This window comes from Aptenodytes patagonicus, chromosome 2 (assembly GCF_965638725.1).
Source record: "Aptenodytes patagonicus chromosome 2, bAptPat1.pri.cur, whole genome shotgun sequence".
NCBI classification, from domain to species: domain Eukaryota; kingdom Metazoa; phylum Chordata; class Aves; order Sphenisciformes; family Spheniscidae; genus Aptenodytes; species Aptenodytes patagonicus.
Window position 1 is genome coordinate 130436811 of NC_134950.1, and position 18340 is coordinate 130455150.

Sequence of the window (18340 nt, forward strand, 5' to 3'; positions counted from 1 at the left end):
ACGCAACACACCACCTCTCCTGTCCTGAGGGACCACCATAACAGATGGAGCCCAAAGTCATGGACTAAATGAACTCAGCAGATATTTTGTGGGCATTTGTGGACATTTTACAGACATTTCACAGGCATCGTCCATAGACTAAGGGAATGATATCTGTGTATTATATCAAAGGATGGGAAGGGTGGTGGTGGGTGATGAGAATATACTGGATAGTGTGGGACCTGAGCATGATGTAAATGGTATGGAATAAGGGGTAGAGAATGTGCTGGTTTTGGCTAGGACAGAGTTAATTTTCTTCATGGTAGCTGGTATGGGGCTATGTTTTGGATTTGTGCTGGAAACAGTGTTGATAACACAGGGATGTTTTTCATTATTGCTGAGCAGTGTTTACACAGAGTCAAGGCTTTTTCTGCTTCTCACCCCACCCCACCAGCGAGCAGGCGGGGGGTGCACAAGAAGCTGGGAGGGGACACAGCTGGGACAGCTGACCCCAACTGACCAAAGGGATATTCCACACCATATGACGTCATGCTCAGCATATAAAGCTGGGGGAAGAAGAAAGAAGGGGGGGACATTTGGAGTGATGGCATTTGTCTTCCCAAGTAACTGTTATGTGTGATGGAGGCCTGCTTTCCTGGAGATGGCTGAACACCTGCCTGCTGATGGGTCCTTGTTTTGCTTTGCTTGCATGCACGCAACTTTTGCTTTCCCTATTAAACTGCCTTTATCTCAACCCATGAATTTTCTCACTTTTACTCTTCCGATTCTCTCCCCCATCCCACCAGGGGGGAGTGAGCGAGCGGCTGTGTGGTGCTTAGTTGCCGGCTGGGGTTAAACCACGACAATTAGTGAACTAACACTGTTGAGTATATATTCATGTATGTATCCACTACATATGTGGGTACAGAAAAAATAGAACTGAAAAGTGTCTCCAGAAAACTTCACGTTACTAAATTCAAGCAGCCTCAAGACCTTCAGTCCCATTATGAGTATACTCTCATTGGAAAGGCAAGGAATGCAGCTCTGATCTAAAGCATCTATACAAAACTATACAAGCATCTATACAAAGCCACCTAGTTTTTTTCCAAGGACTTCAAAACCAGCATACTATTGCTGCATCACCAAAACCAGTAGTTCCTTCACTGAATATGTCAACACACACTAATGTCAATGCATTGCAAGAGGGGAGAAAATTGTGACCTTATTCCACAGATATGCAATATCGTGTCCCTATCTGGGGGAATGACAATGTAAGCTACTGATGAGAGGGAGCACAGGAGGAAGTGGAAGGGTGCTGTGTCACTCCTGAGGAAAGGTGGGAAGGATGCAGTTACCTCCCACATCTCTCACAGAGGTAAATGAAATGTCATCCTTATTGTTAGTCCAGTGTTTGGGAGGGGGAGACACCGGTTCCATATAAAAACCAAGAGTTGCTCAGCAGTCTTTGAAATTTTGCTATGTTAAATCTGATTGCTAATTGTTGTTGCTGCTACTTAGATGGGAAATGGAAATGTGGAAATGGCATAGTTTCAAAATTCTGGCATGAGCCAGTTGCAACTGAAGTATGTTTGCAGGGACCAGTTGCAAGGCAGGTGGAGGGCACAGTGGATCTGGCTCCTTGCCTCTAAATGATCTTTGATTCATTTTATACAGCAAAGGAACACTCCCAAATCCTTGCTGAGTTTTCTATGTATGGAACTATGAAGAGAGGGAGAGCATTTTTATTTATATTGCTAATGCCAGGAAGATTTCCATGAGATACATCCTGGTTGGCAGCGTCTGCATGCAAGGTTGGCAGAGGAACATGCTAAAATCAAAATCTATGTAGTTCTGGAAATACCTGCAAAGACATTTAAATACTATGGAAAGTTTATAGAGGTGCTTGTTTTTCACACCTTCAGTGACAACAGATGAATGGGGAGGGGGTATTGAACTGGGAAATCTAAAGCCTGGACTTATGATTAAGTTACATTCGGGAATGAAGCCTCTATCTCCTGTCAGTATCTCAGTTTGTGAAATGGGTACAATAGTGTTCCATAAATACTTACAAAAGTCTATGAAATACAGAAATGATGGTAACAGGTAATTATCCACAAAAGAAACATGACTTCTTAGTAAAAAAATAAAAAAATATCCTTAGTATACAACAATTCCCTCCACCTTAGCCCAAGATTTTCCCATATGCTCAAGATCAGATCAGTCTCACTAGAACTTTTTTTACTTACCAGGATGTCAGTGTAAAGTAACAGAGCACCTCTGACATCTCTTCAGTGCTACTGGGCAAGAACCTTGGTATAAAAAATGCCTTCAGTGCAGCGCTGCAGTCAGATGGCTGCTCTCATAATGACTTACACACTAAGTCAGCACTTTTTTTTTTTTAAATCCAGTCAATGACATTATATAATCAAATAAGTCTAGAAAGTACTACAGCATATTATGATCCCTCACTGTTAATACAAGTGTAGACATTATCTCCTGATCTGGTTATAACAAACCCCAGTGAATCAGTACATGTTTCTGCACTCTTTGCATACTCCACTCAGGGAAGAAAGAGGGGAAAAAACCCACAGCTGTTTTCAAAACACGGTTCTTTATCAGTGTCTTGTGTCTCCCCATCCACCATGCTGCCCAGCTGCTTGTATATCTCTGCCTTTTAGGCAGCTCATCAGCCTGACTCACCTGGGAAGTCGCACTGACTCAGGGAGGACGTTGTACCAAGCAGCATTTGCAGCACCTCCAGTGACATTTTCCGAGACATGCAAGGTACAAGAGAGGCAGCGGAGACTCTGCAGCACAGCAGCAAATACATTTTCAGCAAAATCCATCTGTGAAGCCAACTGATAATAATCAGCTAGGGGCTAGAAGGCAGCACATCATTAGCCATTACAAAACAAACGTGTGATACTGTTGAGCACAGGCATAAACTCTGTCAAATGCAGAACTGTTTTGTTAACTAGCAATATATCCCACTTATTCCTATGTTATATTCAGGGGGAGGGAGCAGAAAGAGAGAAGATCTCTTGAATGATGACAGGTTGACATAGTTGTCTGTGAGATCTTTCTATTGTTAAGGGTTTTCTGGTTTTTGTTTGGTTGGTTTTTTTAACTGAAATACCTACCGTCAATTGTAGTGCAGTGATTTGTTGCTCTTTAGTGTGTAGCCATACAACAAACAATTTCAATATGATTGAGAGGATTTTTCTTTCTTATTTGTTTCTCTTTTAACCAGCCCATCCCATATGATTAAGGAACAAACTCCAGCTCTGTATTTACAAAAATCTAATCCACAGAGGTTTTAACTTCTGGGAAGACATATAATTAAAAGCAGTATTTCCATGATCATTGCCATGGATCCCCAACCACCTTTTAGTCAGCTGTTGGGGGAAAAATAAGGAAAATGTTGGTGTGGCAAGTCTTTATAATTATAAAAATACAAGTACTCACTGCACAGAAATTTTCCTTTTGGTATTCAATCACACTTGCTTGCAAAATGCTAATAGGTTCAGATGGCATATAGTACAACAGCCGTGCAGCTTTCAACAGAAATACTGAGCAACTGGTTATGTTGCCCCATGACTATTTTAGATTTGTTTACTTAAAAGTGCAACCATGAAACAAGATTATGTCATTTTAAAAGCAGACAGGCTTTTAAAGGGAGGTACCAAGGGCCTACTCATAAAAGATTATACAGTTATGCTTCTGAGCTCAGGAGAAAATAAAATGGAAGGTTTTTTTTTTAATTAAAATTCATTAAGTCTTACTCACATTGCCTACAAATGTTTGTCTTTTAGTTACAGTACCCTAAAGGAGATTAATTTATTGCTTGGATTATAAGGAGGTGAGCCAAGAGCTCCAGGCTCTGCCACCAACATCTTGAATGATCTTGGGAAAGTTACATCATCTCGTTGAGTATTGTTTCTTTCACATAAGAAAAGGAGAGAGAGAGAAACAGCACTATCTTACACTCAGAAAGGTTTTGATATGCTAATGGTTTAATTAATGTTTAATTAATTGTATTGAGAGGCCCAAAATGAAAGTGCCATATTAATGCAAATTATCTCTATTGTTAAGTGATAGAATGAAGCTCCCTAAGACAAAGGCTGCACAATGCATTGTCCAAATAATGAAAGTCCAACTTCACTTGTTATATTAAGTTGTTTAGAAATGTCATCAAAAGATCATGGTAGAGAAAAAATTTAGTACAACTCAAAAGACCCACTCAAATCATATGGAACTACCTTACGTTAATAACTGGTGAACCAGAAAAGTATGGAAATGGAAATGAATTAACTAAAATTTATATGCTAGAGCTTAGCTCACACTGGTAAATAAATTGATGAAAAGACGAGCTTCTCTACTAATTCTAGACTTCATTCTTCAGTCCAAAGTTTTGGGGTGGTGGGTAGACGAGACTAAAGAAAAAAGGAACCCACATAGCATCACTGAGACTTCTGCCTCCTTTGGGTAAGTCAGTCCTATGAACCAGCTAAGAATGGGAGGGTTCACCACCCTTCCTTTCCTTTTCCTTGTTTTCTTCTCCTTCTCTTGGCCCTTCCATCCTTCCATTTAGCCTACTAGAGCTGCTTTTCTTATTTATTTTTGTGACACTGCTGTGAGCTCCTCTCATGTTAGAAAGGCAGCTAAAAGCACAGTCCTAAGCATGTTGATATTGGACAGACTTCACAGTGGCTGAGAAGACCAGGTGCTGTGCCTGTCTGTAACTGTAAGATTTGCAGCATGAGCCAGAAACAGAAACTACATTTTCAGTCTTCGCTGTTCTTTTTTTTCCCTCTCCTTCTGTGTGTGCGTTGCTTTGTCTTCAACAAAAGCAACCACAATAGCTCAAATCCCTAGTACCTGACTTCTTCAGTCTTCCTCCAATAGTTACCATCCTCAGTACACTCTAAAAGACTGTCAGACAAAATTTTCTAAAAGCAAAGCAAAAAATAAAACAGCCTCTCTAGAAACGTTCTAAGCTAACAGGAAAGGGGATAATATTGGCTGTTAATGTGAAATTTTTACTTAATGCTTTGCAAGTCTGAGTGGATTCCCCTACCCCACAACTTTTTATATCTTTAAATAAAAATTTAACAACATTTAATCTTCTTTACGATGAGCATAAGCCAGCTGAAGCTTGTATGTGTGTAATACTGAACGCTGTTTCACAATTTGAAATGACAAAGACAAATTAACCCCTTTAATTCATATTTTTCAAACAAGGTTATTAGTAAGGCATTACCAATACACTCTAGTGAACAGAGCAAGCAAACATTTCTGTGTAGGATGTTTATATATACATTTAGATCTAGCATCCTCCTCTGTTGGAGGTAATAGCTAATCTTTCTAGACCTCAGTGTTGCAGAAGACAACTCTATGTGTCACTGGACCTGGCCCGTAATTATACTGTACTGTAAAGTACAGCTGCCATAGCCAAGTTTGCTTAGTCAGCATCACATTGAACTCCATCTGGAGGAGGTTTAGAGCTCTTCAAATAATTGGAGAATCCATAAGGACTAAGGCATCATTCCCCAAACAGCATGGTGACAGTGGAGAAAAACGAGAACTATTTTCTACCATCCCCATTCTCTGATGAGAGAGGACTTGTTCCACTCAATTTTATTTCTATCCTGCTTGACAGCTGAAACTGTCAGTGACAAATGCTATTTGGAGAGTACGGTCTCTAAAATATCTCACAGCTTATGATTATTAGATATAAAATGTCAAATCCACAATTTAATATGCCTATGTAATACTACGTTCCTGCCATCTGCAAGGTCAGAAGACGACCAAACTTATAACCACCAGGTTATGTTAGGTAATAATCTGAACACACTGGCCGTTGAGATGTATTGCTCAAGATACCTGCAACGTTCCCCCTGGGCATAGTTCAGTCAGTCTTCATGCTGCCGGGGGAGCTTAGGATCACAGAAGGATTAGGGACAGAAAATGTAAAAATTAGGCTTTATGTAAAGCTTTTATTAGGCAAAGAAAGTACCCTGAATTTCAAATGGAAGGGCCTTTATGACCATAGAGCAGTTCTACCAGGAATGGCTGAGATAGAGCGATCATCTTTCTTGGAAAGAGGTAAAGGTGAAATCACTTAAAATAAGAGCAATATTAAGACAGATGCATTTCCAGTGGCAGGGGGGGAAGCCCTTGGTATGTCATGTACTTTTCTTCCATTTCTACTGCCTTCAGAGTAAAAATTGTCACAAACTTCAGTGCAGTGTTTAAAATTGCCCTTATATGATCAGCTTTAAAGTATAGAAACACAACCTAGATTTTGGGGTTTTTTGTTACTTTTAAATCAGTTCATTACCATTTCTACCCATGCAGTTAACATTAACTTTAGATTCTAGCACAAAGAGAATTATCATTCAAAAATTTTGCCACCTGTCCAAGGCTGTTTACACTAGGAAGAAAAACATTTAAATTTTTCCTTCCACAAATATTAAGAAATTTAGAGCACTAAGACTGAATAATAGAAAAATAAACTATTTCTTAAAATACCTGAAGTTTGCGCAAATGAAAGATGTATGAATCTCTCAATAGATAATACCTTTCATACAAAGAAACCATGCACAGCTTTCTGTGAACTTTCAATCTTTCAACAATGCTTACAATTTCCTGATATATCATATATTTTTTTAAAGGATGTGTTTGAATTAGATCACAGTGATTGCTCATCTTAATGACATTGTGAAATCTCCTAGCAAAATGTGTATTTATTTATTTCTGCATTTATTTTGCCATGATATTTTTTAAATTAAGGTTACCTTTATAATAAAAAAGTGTCATCATCTCTTTACCATAATTTAATCTTCAGTGAAAATGCATTGAATCATAAAGCTCAGCACATACTATGTAAATATGTTTTCATTTTAGAAATGTATTTTAAAGAATACAACACAGTATGAAGAAAGAAATGTAACAGCCACTGACATTATATAATCTTAAGATCTCTATAATTCTTAAAGAGCTTTAAAAATGTACCTTACCTAATGTACAAAATCTTTCTTCAATGTACTTCTAATAAAATGGAGATAATTTTAGGATTCATGCGGCTGAAGACTATGGAAATCATCATATGGTTCAAGATTTTCCAATGGGCATATGGTTCAAGATTTTCATTCATTCAAACTTTGGAGAATGAAACATCTTCTGTAACTCTCTCAGAATACAAGGAAAAAAGACAGTGAAGTTTTGTTACACAGTTTTCAAGGAAAAATAATAACTAACCATGGGGTTCTCTGCTGTATTATGCAGCTTATGAAGTGGGTAATTAGCTGGAAGTGTATATTCATTCTCATTTTAAACCATTTGTTGATAGAGTAATGTCTCTACAGTTAACACTATCATTTCCACTCATAAATAAAAACACATTTCCAAGCTTAAACCTCTTGACTGCAACAGACTTTTTACTTTTCATGTATCTTAAAAACAAGAACAATGACAACCTATCGTCTCATTTAAGCTGTGTGTATCACAAAATTGTTGTAATTTTTTTTTTATTGAGACATCCAGGGCCACAAAAAATAATTTGCCCTTTCTCCATTATGCCTTTAATTGTTTATGTGGTTGTAAGAGGAAATAATACATTATTGGCAGTACGTGAAACTTTTGCTGTACCAAAATTTTTCATTTCTTGGAAAACAGAACAACATAATTTATTATTCCAATCAAGTGATCTATGTGAATGATTTTCAGTGATAGCTTAGCGTGTTTGTGTTACTTCTGTAGCAGTAAACAATCGTGCCTTGTAATTTTCTGTTTCTTCACTTCTCAGTGATGAAAAAGAGTTTCAAGGATTGTGTTCATAAAATGATATGTTAGAATTATTTTTATAACCCAGTTCATTTGCATGCTTTGTTGCATCTGACAGACCACTCTGGGTATTTAAGAAACCTTTTCTGCAAAAACTGCAGTAAGCTTTATGGCTATTATTGCTATGTTCACTGATCCAGGCAAAATCATTCCTCTACTCAGAATGCAAAGAACTATTTTTGGAGTGTGGTTATGACAGCCTTCTCAAAGACAAGAACAATCCTTTTAAACATGCAGAAAGTCATACAGGTGTGGCAGAAATTTGCCTTGGCTGAACAAGGAACTCCCCGCAACTCCAAGGCAGAACTACTGCAGAGGAGTGCTCTAGAGGTCCCTTCCAACACAAATTATTCTGTCATTCTATGATTTGTTGATGGAACGTTACCCTCAAAGTTATTGCACGGTCACAATCCATGTGGGAGATAGTTAAATCAACCAGAAAACATAAACAATGCTAGGTAGGAATCAAATAATTTTTTTCTTTATTCCTTGATGCTATATACCATACAGCAAGTACTCATAGCAAAAATTACTGTTAGATATGAAAGAGTTAGTCCTAGCTATGTTTCTTCAAGGTAGTCTTGAGATTCTACCTACAAGGTAGATCGTCCAGACTATAATGTTTTAAAAACATATTTCAATTTTGAAAAAAACACCTCAAACAAACAAGACCATGTGGGGAAATGAAACAATCTTCCACAAAGATAGACTCTCATCACAAATAAATACCTCTAAGGCAGTGAGTATTCACAGTACTTCTCTTAGTTTCCCCCAGTTCTTTAACTCTGGACAGTTTCCTCATGCTCCAAGCAGTTGTCTCATTGCAGTCAGAGGATTTTTCACCTTGTTCTTTCTCTAAGAGCACCTTCACTTCTGAGAATACTCCTCTGAAACACACAAAGATGTTCTATCTCAGACATTCAAGAGAAGCTCAGAGACATATCACCCTCTTCACCATCACCACCACTTGGCTCCAAAGCCTTCTCTTCTACAATCTTCTCGGCACAACACAATACCATAACCACTTATAATTTCTGCTGTGGTTGGTTGGTAATTTCCACACCGCTTCGGGAAGGTCTACACTCATAAACATTGAGGTCTTCCAGAGGGCAGTGGCTAACTAGTATGTATAGTATGACCTAAATCTTTCTAATAAAACATAATACTGTGCACATGTGGGAAGCATAGCTTGTTTACATAGCCATTAGTTAAATTGTCCAGAAGACTTTTTCTTTGCATAGTATTTTCTTATTGGGCTACACATGCAGTAACAGATGCTTAAAGAATATTCATTTTTAATAGTCCAAGTCTGAAACATGAAGTCACATTTCTGATATACACTTCAGACAGGACCCTTACACTGTCTTCTTAAACCACAAAGGGATTTTTCTGTGATCAGTTTTTCTTAAAACTCTGAGGTTTAAAATGGTTGCTACACTGAAAACAGGATTGATCTACGCTGACGGAGTATTCTGTGGAGCTCTGATTAACTGATTCAGCTTTATTCATGCTGGAAAGGAACGAACTACAGGATAGTCCTTTAAAATTAGGAACAGTTTTCATTCCAGGGTACAAAAAAATCCCCAATATTAGCAACAGTCCCTTAAAATAACCAATAGCAGATACTCTTGATGGAGAGAAACTCCCCACAAAATTTCTTGTCAAAGGAAGCTCTGCTATTAGTTAAGGAATTCAAGTGCAAATGCACTCTAGGCTCGGATCACACCAACAGTCTGGGACTGCATCTCCCTTCCAGCTGAATGTTCAAGGTTGGTGGGTATTCTGAGGGGTGTTCAAGAATATTTACAGAGTATTTTGAGGTGACTCTGAATGTCCTAAAATGTACCCATCTACCCTACCCTGCAGGTGCCATTCTACTTTTTCTAAAAGACTTAAATAGTGCAGAAGAGCAAGAAAGCAACACTCTAACCTCATCGTTAGGGCACCTTCCTTGGAGCTAGATGTACCTCAGTTCCCATCCTTGCTCCTGGGAATGCTCCTTCACAAAAATAAGACAGAGTCCACAGCAAATTGTCAGAGCTTTCTCTGTGCACCTGCTAGCCTGGCAGCTGGAAAATTAAGATCCACATTCCTGCTAGGCTGCATAGCGAATTTAAATGGGGTTTCTAGTCTCTTATCTACTGGACATATCACCATGACATTTTCTTCTCCACAGCTGATACTGCTGCTATATTAAACATAAATGATTGAAGAGCTTTAGGAGGACTAAAGATTTATTATTTAGAGAAAAGTTTTGCCCAGCCCCAACTGCAAATCATGATGTTACGCCTGTGACTATTTGTTTTGTATCTGCAGTGAGCGGGCAAGAAGTCTCAGGTGGGGTGGTGGTGAGAAATTGTCATTTTGCAATGCTAATGCTGTGGTTCAGATTGTAGCCTTTGCTGGGGAGGCTGTCGGCAAAGGCTAACTTATGTTTCTGCTAAGTCACATTGTTTTATTGCTGTCAAGAAGGAAGAGGATAGAATTATCAGCCTCATGAATCATCAGGAAAACTGCCCACCAGTTTCTCATTTCAAAGGCTTTAGTGATGAGCACTACTGAAAATACATGCAGGATTAGATTTGATTTTCAAATACCCAGATGAAACAATCCAGGAAATTCAAATGGCACCGTTACTGTTTAGGTCAATGTGAAGAACTTAAGACTCCAAAGCCATTCTCATCTGCAAGCAACCAGCTACTGCAGTAATGAGGTTGATAGGAGAACAAGTTAAACCCAGCAGCTATGTTATCTCTTATGGAAAAGTCCAGTAAGAGGAATGCAGAAATTAACTGTATCTATTTTTAGTTTGGTTCTGGAATGTGGTTTTCAATAGTTCACTGATTTCCCCTATTTACAGATTGGTATCAGAGTAGGAAAACTGGAATTCTTTCAGGAGAAACAAAACTAGAATGTGTGCGCTGTTTGTTTGTTAATGGCTGTTCAGGGAACAGAATGGAGCCAGTCTGAGGTAAATTCAGAACAAATAAGCACAGTTTGAACATCAGTTCCTCAGCCACACTATTTCACTCCTCAAATCCTCTTTTAATGTATTGCATTACTTGTTAATACACAGGCATTATTGTTTTACAGGTCTGTTGAGGTATTCTAAAGAAATCTATACTTGAAATTATCATTTTTTTAAATTTGATTTCATATATTTTGGGTTTATCTATACATCAGATTTTTGAAAGCAATTTTGGAAGGCAAATTTGCAACAAGGCGAAAACCTCAGCAAAGGCCCTATATGCATACCTGGCACATTTGAACAGCATAATGTCATATGATTCTGAACTACAATGGTAGAAAACTATTGCCACAGTTTAAAGTGAGAAAAATAATCATTCCAGACTACACATTGCCACGCTGAACGGACAAGTAAGTCTCTTCTTATTTCCGCTAAACTTGACTTGGAAACAATGGGCTCAATATTGACTATTTACTTTATCTAGAATTTTGTCACTGACTTTATTGCAAGACCATTACTGGGACTAATGACATGAACTTAGGCAATAACTTGCCAAATGAGCGGCCAGGGTGGTACTTTCTTTGATCATTTTGATAGCTTTATTCTTAGAAACTAATTAAAATGAGGTGTCCTGAGAGATATGTCAGGGGTCTTGCTGAAGGAGCTACTCACTGAAATGATGTGGCCTGCACTACACAAGAGTTAAGACTAAATGTCAATAATGATTTCTTCTGGCCTTAAAAAAAAAAAAATTACCATTATGCAGCAAGGACTGATTTGAAGAATACCGTCTGAGGAGTAAATCCTATTCAGCATGAATAATTATTGTTTTTCCCCCTACAAGAAACTTCATCAAGGAGGAATGAAATACCAAGTTTTTCAATGAAATGTTTTTAACTGTGTTTTTACAGAAACAAGATTTTATACATGCATATATATGGATGGAAATCAGTGTTTAACAAACTGGAAAACATGGTAAAGGAGATTGAGCAGCAGGAAGTAACATAATTGCCAATACCCTACATAATACTGGCGTATTTCGGCAATAATCAACAATGCAGGAACGGTAGTCTGAGGAAAATTAGGCCTTGAGCCAAACAGATAAAAAAGAAATATTACAAAACCACAAAAGCACCTTCCAAGAGGTAGCAGCTACTTGGATATTGGAGGAAAACTATAAAAAATTACTGAGGAAGAAAAGTAACCCCTAGCAAAAGGTGAAAGAGCTATTGGAATCAGAAATAAAAGCACACTTCAGAAGGTGAGAAACCGCTGCTGGATTGACGCAACCTCTGCCCTTCAGCCTCAGATCAGCAGAAACTGAGAAGAAATATTTCCACGTGTTTAACTTGTTACACCTTTCCCTGGTCATTCTCCATTTGCCACTACTGAAGGAAGAATAATGGTTAGACAGAGCTTTAGTCAGATCTAGTCTCTTTGTATGTTCTCATTACTGCACATCTTTAACACCAGCTGCTTTTCCTGCAGCTTAATTGTAAAGGGAAAAAAACCAACTCAAGTAGTACATTATCAGAACCTCCATCTTTTTTACACTACTTTCAGTAGAAAAAGAAAGTGGTTTATCTCACTAGGGAAACAGTATAGCTGGACTTTCCTAGCACAGCATTTCTTCCTGAAGGTGAAGGAGGAAGTAATTCACCCTACTTTACATTCTCTCTCTTTCCTGGTTCTCAGTTAAATTGCAGAAACAAAGATGGCATATTAGTACATCTAGCAGATCTTGACTGTCTTACAGCTCACTGGTGTAGATATCTACTGCCATTCAACTAATGACAAGCTGCGTAAGTTCCCATGGTTGGCAGTACCTCTAAGCAATAATGTCTGCTTCCCCAAACCAGTGTTTGATTTCTGCATCTAAATCTGCACTAACATGAACGTCATGTTGACACTGGCCTGACATCGATTGAACACACCATTTCCTTTTCAGTCAAGCATGCAGCTTACCGAGCAGGTTATAAGGCATAAAACTCCAGCAAAAATGTTGGAGTAGAACCTGTTTCTCGCTCTGTCACACACACGCTATATTTGCGCATCTGTTTTTCACAACTAAAGGAGTGGTAACGAATTGGCAGGAAAGTTGTGTCAATTTGCTCTAGTAAAACTGCAAATGGTAAAAATCTATTAACATTTACTGGAACTGGCCAACACCCCTCTCTTGAGTGAATGCGGGCTTTGTTCCCCCCCAAAAAAAGTAGTAAAACAGACTGTTTATAATGGTTGGCAGCAATAACATCTGTACCACAGACCTTTATATCCAGCTATTTGGATTCATGTCAGCCTCTAGTATTTTGAGAAATTGATCCACAGAACAATCTCAGGGTTGTGATTCAAAATAAATTGCATTAGGTATGTCTACCCAGATGGCTGGGTACCAGCACACAGTTGTTTTTGAGACCAGGCTGATGGATCATGCAGCCAATGAGCTTCCAAGTGCAGGCTCAGAGGCAGCTCAGGTGTCCCCTGGGGAACACATGTCTGTTAGACTCTCAGACCCAGGCTCCCCACATACAGACTGCCGGCTGCCCGTGGGTGATCATGCTGCTGAGAGGTGATGTCATGCAAAAAGCTGCTCTAGAAACCATGTTTCCAGAACTAGATAAAAATAACCATTGATTTTGTTAGAGACCAAGTAACATAACTGAATTAAAGGTGATTCAATAAATACCAGTAAGAGGTAACAAAACTGACCACAGCCTTCCTGCCTCAGTGGAGGAACAGTCCCAGGCAACATCTTAGACACCCATACCTAGGATACACACTGATCTTGACAGTGCAGATGCAGAGGTGCATTCACTTCTGGTAACTTGTCTAAAATTTAAAAGAAAAAATCTTCCCTCTGGGCATCTTGTAACTAAAAGTTTCAGTCTCAATATCCTTTGAAAACAGAACCTTGGTAAAGGAAAAACATTAATGTATTTTACAGAAAATGTCATACTGCTCCTCACTCTTTGGTACTCCAAAGACTATGACACTGTTTTTACCACCTCATGGATTTTCCACAATGCTAAGATACATCAATTTGACTTTAGGTTTTTGTGTTGTTAGTTTTTGTTTGGTTTTAGATCCCCTATACATTTTTGTTTCACTGCAGTGGCTAAAAGCATAGCAGTGGGAGAAAGACACTTGTGATTCTGTCTAAAAGAAAAGAGGATTTTCTGAACATTAGAGAGACCTGGCTTGAATTTTTGGAAAGCTTAAATTTCAAGCTAGCTCACAACAGTTTCAATTCTATTTCAAGCAGATGGAGAAATCATAAACCCAAATTGCTTATTACACCTTTCAAACTACAAACCAGGGCTAACTGCAGAGAGATTTGTATAACGCATAACAGCAATGGAAGGCACAGCTGAGAAGAAATGGAATCTGTATTAGAAAATATCTGGACAATTGTTGTTCATGCATTGTTTCTCAGTTGTCCTGTCCATGGGGAACTCAATAAGAAATAGCATGAATAAACTCACCACACTGTTAGTTACCTTAAATAGTTTGCTGCACTCTGTTCCCCCCCGTGAAACAGCACATATTTTTTCTTCCATGAAAATAATTAATTAATAAAGCACTGAGCAGACAGCAGAACAGATTAAAGAAAATCTTCTAAGAAATATTCAAAATAATTGACATTTTCTGCCTGTATTTATGGTGGGAAAGTCCATCATTCTGGCACTAATACTGAGGTCAGGCATGAGTGAGGGATTGCAATGGAAAGGTTGTCCATTACTTCTAAACAAGAACTCTGTAGAAAGGCTGAATTGCTGGCAAGAATGAACCTATCTTCCAGTCTCTTCTAATGACTCACACAATGGCTCAGAGTGTCAGACTGAATTGCCCTGCCAAGTCCTTTCATTTTGTTTCTCTCAGAAAAATGAAAACTAAAAAAGGAGGAAACTTCAAGTAAGAGGGCAAATATCAAGGTTCAACATAAGTCCAGCAAAATGGCTAGTACTAACATCTGTCAAGCACCTATACTGAAGCTCCCATTTAAAATTAATGCAAATAAAAGTTTCAGAAATTCCATTAGAAACAGTATTTTAAAGCTATTTAGAGGAGGCATGTGCACATGGGACAACAGTACTAGCAAATAATTTGTAAGCAAGCAAATACAAATAATTCACATTAGTACAGAGTTTTTAAATTCCTTTCCCATTGTTTCTTTTCAAAAAAGAAAATCTTCTAACAAAGTGCATTTTTTTGTTTGTTTGCTTTTGATTTTAGGATTTACACTTTTGTCATATAGTAGTTTTAAAATATGTTGATTGGAAGTAGGGGTTAATGTAAAACAGCAGCTGTTATTTAGATATAATTGCATTTCCAGCACAACCAATGGCTTGATTTAAATATTCTTTATAAAGCTGTAGAAATCATAAGTAATGAAGTTGTTATTGCTTGTACCTCTTAAGCAATTATGTATAAAGTCTCATATACACTTAGATTTCAACTATCTTAAATGTCTGAATCAGTCTTCACAAAGGCTAAGTTCTCACCAATTTTAAAGGAATTTCATTTGACATCAGTATGTGACACATTATTCTTCCCTCAATGGTTACATCCTGCAGAGTGGAAGCAGTACAGCAGACAACAGAATTTCCAGCCTCGCTGTCATTTTGGCTGCTAACTGATCTGAGGATCAACTGAAAAGTGAAAAAGGGTGAAGTTGTTTGGGGAGGAAAAAGAAAAGCAAAAAAAAAAAAAAAAAAATAGAAGTAAGAATGCATATTTGCATGCAATTTTGCACAGTTTAGAGTGTTTCACATACACAGAAAATTTTATATGCTTACCCAAGCCTACGATTTAACCAGTACTTTGTCAAAGAAGCTGGTACCTAAAAGTGCTTAAGATGTCAACCACTGGCTACTAAAACTATCTAGTACAACAAAAAGCAATGGGTATTTTCCTTTTTTTTTATTTTCTTGCCTGCCTTAATCATCAGAAGTCGAAACACAATTTAAGTATAGATTTTCAACTAGGCTCTGTGTTGGAACATGAACCTTATTTAATTCAAAACAAGGTGATATTCAGCAACATATAAGTTATAATTTCATATGATTAGCATTTTTTTCCACAGCTTGTGTTATCTTACCATTAATCTTTGGAACTAGTGAAAATGAGTTTATGAAATTCTTCTGTGCTACAGTTTTCTCCAGTCAAGATAACCAGGAGGAAATGTACATAAGGGAAGAATATTAAAGATTATTTTTGTCAGCTTTGAGTAACAAATTAATACTGCTGATTGTTCTCTCCCTGTCCTCTCCAGCACAGGTATGCACAGCCTATTTGATGAATGCAGTCCCCAAGTAAACTCTGCCTAATGTCTAATAACCAAAATTTGGAATACTGATCAATCTATAATTCAATGTGAATTTCTTTTAAATATAATCTTTCTGAAGCCAATCATAAGTAGAGTTATATAAAAGGAAAAAAAAAGAGAAAAGACAAAAAGTATTACTTTAAGGCCAGGTTCTGCCACTCATAGTCATAGCAAGTGGCACTTTATAATTAAAGTTCTGATAATGGTGATGAGAAAAGTAGCATTCAAGACGAAAGGGAGGGGGGAGCTAGGGAATCAGTCCTTAGTGAACAGGAAAATAGACAGACAATGTCTAAAAGGATCAGAGATGATATTTGCACTGTTAATTTAATACCTCAAGAATGAGATGTATTTTCACTAGTGTAAATAACCAAAGGTTAGGGAAAAAGAAAATGGAGCCTCTAAGGGATGGCTACAATAATGAGGTGAGTACTAAAACCAGCCACATCCAGTATTAACCTCGGCATTTAAAAATAACAGGAAATTATTCTGGAATCTGGCAGATGTTTCTCAGAGAAAACATATTAAATACTGTAGGGATACTGAGGTTGAGCCAGAACAGGAATGTTTGAAGTCTGATATGAAGTGGCGGATGTGACAAGAGAGAAAATCGGTTTAGAAAGATCAATTTAAAACATCTTTGAAAATTAAGAAAATGCCAAGTGTCATTGTGAAAGCTAATAGAGAACACAACACATGTTAAGGATTACGGAGAGTTGTGTGCACCTGATCTAGAATGGCTACCTCATCCTTAATTAATAACCATACTTCAACAACTTGCTCCCCAGCCTCAGCTGCATTGCAGCAGGGGATTTACAGGAGGAGAAGGAAGCGGAATACACAAAAGTAGGTGGACACCTATCCTCTCACTGTCATTGACCAGCACAGCAAGTTCCCTGCTGCAGAGATCACGTCAACAAGGAGGCTACATCCAGTCCTGATTTTATTATTTATGATTCACAAGCACCACACATTCCCAGTTCTGGACTGAGCGAACAAAGGCTGAAATGACAGGCTTTTCCACAGAAAGAGATTATGGTTATATGTATTTCTAAGGATGGATAAGTTGTGTGCTTTACACATTGCCACCTGCCTAATATTACATGGACAGAGACTAATTTGTATCTCTATTGATACCCTGCACACGTAGTATACCACAGCCACAGAGACCTGCCTGTAACTCCCTGAGAAGGCATGCTGGCTGCTGCCTCTCGCAGAGGGTAACGCCATCACACAGCAAGGGGCTGACACTGTGGGTAGCAGTTTGTTCCTTTTGCTGCCTCCTGCGCTTTCCAAGATGCACAGAAGAGCATTTACTTTCAGAACAAGAGTTTATTTGCATAGATTTTGATGATACTCAATGTTACTGGACCGTAAGGACTAACTGTGTCTCCCATCTGGCAAATAAGCAATGACACTGGAAAATATGCGAGTGAGTGGGAGCTGAAGATGTAACTCCAGAAGGATAAAAATAGTGGGAACAAGATGCAGGAACTTGTGAAGCAACGGGAAAGCAACCAACTCCTTAAATTGACTTAGGAACATTGACTCTTCCTCTGTAAAGAGTCAGAGAAGTTCTGCACACCTGGTGAGCAGAACAGATCAAGCTTTGGAAAAATACTACAAGGAAGCCTTAGGGAGATAATAAGTGACAGAATCACTGAGTGACAATTCCAGCCCAATCCAAATAAATTTCTAGGGGCAAGTTTCTATTTGCAGATGTCTCTCAAGCCATCATCATTCAGAGAGCAACATCAGCACAAAGCCTCAGCAGTCTAAGCTGGCATGGGATCCAGCACTATGTTGTGGAGCTGATACAGCCATGAGTTTTTCAGCCATGCTAGACCAAACAGTGCTCCTGGCCTTGTGTCAGAGAGCAAGCATGGTGGGTATTGCTTGCATCTCTCTTGCAATGGTTATTTCAATTCATTGTGAGTAAAATGGATTTTGCTGTGTGAAAATGAATTCTACACATCAAATTTCTTTCAGGCCAGACTTTTGGGTCGAGCCCATGCCTGCCACAAGTTCACATGTGCTTTCAAATAGCTGTTTATAAAACAAAAAACAAGTATATATCACACAGTCTGAGTCCTTTAGAAAGCAATCAGCGCTTGGCTACTTTTACTAAAGTACAGCCAGGATTTTTGATTATTATTATTTTTTCTAACTGCCATTCTGTCCATGATGGCACAATCATTTTCTTTAACTTTTCATTTTATGAC